This window comes from Camelus ferus, chromosome 13 (assembly GCF_009834535.1).
Source record: "Camelus ferus isolate YT-003-E chromosome 13, BCGSAC_Cfer_1.0, whole genome shotgun sequence".
Classification (NCBI taxonomy): domain Eukaryota; kingdom Metazoa; phylum Chordata; class Mammalia; order Artiodactyla; family Camelidae; genus Camelus; species Camelus ferus.
In genome coordinates this window covers 67,364,461-67,367,417 of record NC_045708.1, presented here as the reverse complement: position 1 = coordinate 67,367,417, position 2,957 = coordinate 67,364,461, and positions in this window count along the sequence as shown.

Below are 2,957 nucleotides of genomic sequence, written 5' to 3'. Positions count from 1 at the left end.
GCTTTCCGACTACCTGCAATGTCTCAGCTGTTCCCAACTTCCATCTCTCTCTCCTTTTTCATACATGAGTTCTCAGTCTTTAGAAGTACATCAGTCACACCCTTCTTGGAATCCACACACTTCTTCAGCAACTCTTCTGTCTCATGATGTGGAAAAAGTTAGGAAAATGAAGGAGAAACTATGGGCTGAAATAAACTCAGCAATACATCTGTTAATTCAATTTAATTTTACTACCTATTTTAAAATTCAAATACCGTTTCAAACCAAGCTAGCCGAAAACCCAACTCTGGATCCCCTCTCAAACCTGTTTCATTCCCAATCACACCAAATTTAATAATTTAATTAGTAAATTTGGTCTTCAAATTGCATGGGTTAAAAACCTTCGAGTTATTCTTCATATCTTTTTTCTTTCTTCCTCACAAATCCCACATAACACCATCAGCTAATGGTGTTTCCTCTGACTTCAAATACAACTGACCAGAGCCCATCAGTTGTCACCCACTCGTCCCAAACACCCTGGCCCGAGATGACATCACCCCGGCCTGGACCACAGCATTAGCTCTATGGTTGGTCTCCACACTTCCTTGCACTCTTGCCACACTGCAATCTGTTTTCCTCACAGCAGCTGGTGTTATATTACTGTAAGAAAGATCACTTCCCTCTGATGCAGAAAAACCTCTACTGATTTTCCATCTCTTTCCAAGGGAAACTGAAACTTCCCTCAGTGGCCTCTAACTTACTACCTTCTTTAGGCTCTGGCCTCTGAATGCGTCTCTGACCTTACCTCCTGCCACCTCTTTTTTCTCACTGCCCTCTTGCCACATATTTTGCTATTCCTAGAGCATAAAGAAATTTATTCTTCTGAACTTCTCTGTTGTGTGAAGTTTTCTTCTAGGTGCCTGCTTAGATCATTTGCTGGTTTCTTTGAAGATTCTGCTGAAATGTTACCTCATCAGAGCCGCCTTCTCTAGAAGCCTACATATATAATAGCACCGCATTTCTTTCCTTTCCTATGCCTGCCCGTTACTTTGGTTTTCTCTACGGCACATTTGTCACTGTGATAGTGACTTTGAGAGTCACCCTAATACTGTTCTTCCCTTTGTTCATAGTCACAGAACTCTTCCTTTTTTTCACCAGTGATGTGGACATAAAGGGTGAAACCGCAGCGGCTGTCTCAGACCATGAACTGACCTTGGGGATGGAGGATGTGTGTAGGGTGCTGGAGCAGAACAAGGAAAGGGCTTGGGCAGGGTCTGGCTGTGGAGCTGTCACAGCGCCCTGGACTCCATCTGCTTTACTTCTTGTGTGTAAGAGAAAAAGAAACTTTTGTCTTTTTAAGCCACTCTGTTTTCTTTTATGTAGTTCTGAAATAATATGTATCCAAACCTAATTCTAACTGATGTAACCTGAGTATACCAGCACAGAAGGATAATTAAGAACACAGGGTCTGCTCTAGGAAGTCCCTTTCCAGCTGTACCACTTGTTACCTGCATGCTCTTAGGTGAGTGATTTTACTTCCCTGTGTCTCTTTTTTCTTATTCATAAAATGGGGATATTAATAACATACACTTCATAGGGTCGTTGTGGGGATTGAATGAGTACGCTCATTCATTTCCTAAAACTAAATAAGATCTGTATGTGTTAACTGTTACTATTATTGTTTTTGTCTGTAAGCTATGATTTGTTCATTGCTGATTAATACTTTGAGACAACTTGTTTTTTCAATTGCCTAACCCCTAAAATTTGACAAGATCTGGCCCACAGTTAGGGCTGGCTGGATACTTGTTGGATGACTGAATGACTAAATTATTGAATAAAATTTGCAAACATTTTGGGGGGCTCCATTTGTGCTTCCAAGGGAGGAACCTGCTGTGCATCCCAGGGTAGCCTCTCCCACTGAATGTCAGTGACGGGTGAACGAAAGGCCAAGGCCCCAGGAACTGACCACATTTTGGCTCTTCCTGCTGTAGTCTGACAGAGTCACTTCAAATAAGTCCCCAGAAATGGTACTCAGTGGGTAGTTCAACTGTACCCCTTTCTGGGGACCTGGTAGTACTAATTCTTTATCTCCTGCTGCTTCTTAATAAAGAGATGATAACCTCTTGGTTTAGAAAATGTTCCCTGCTTCACATCTTCATATGTAGAGGCTCCAAAATACCCTGAGTTACAGCCATGCAATGACCTGAGGGTGCTTTCATGTGCAGCTTACAAAAGTCATCTCTTTGTTTCTAACAATTCCTGTGAAATTAAAGCAACAGCACAGATGGCACAGTAAGCCATGAGGAGGATGGTAACCACACACGGGTTACTGGGCAATGATTCTCCTGCAGAGATTGTGGCACATGAACATGGCCACACCCCTCACCTTGCTGGAAGAGTCTAGATACCCCTAAAAAATGCATCTACTTCTCTGTGTGATGATCTGAAACCTCTTTCCCATACTTTCCTGGCTTCAGACAATGGTTCTCAAAGCATGGACACTGTTCCAGATGAAATCTTCCTTTTCAAGTCCCTAATGTTAGGAACAGCTTAGAGTACAAACATCCAGTAAGACAGGCCTGCAGGAGTTCCTGGTTCAAGCACTTTGTGACTTTATGACACTCAACCTTTGTGAAATGAGGTTTCCTTGTTGGTAAAACAGGGGCAATGACATCTGTCTCACAAATACCATGTCAGGACTACATCTGGTGGTTTAGAATGATAAGTTCAGGGACTTTTCCATAAGTGCTCATTAAATGATCAATGATTAGTGCTACATTGTTTAAAATGATAATATTTTTAAATATTTTCTCAATATAAGGCTATTGAATGTAATAGAGGTTGTACTGCCTGTATTTTCAGTGTTGAAAGAGTCTAACAGAACAACATTTTACTGACATTACATCACTAAAGATAATTTATACATCCAACATTTTCTTTAGTCTAGGAAGATGCCCATTGTCCGCTGACCTTGACTA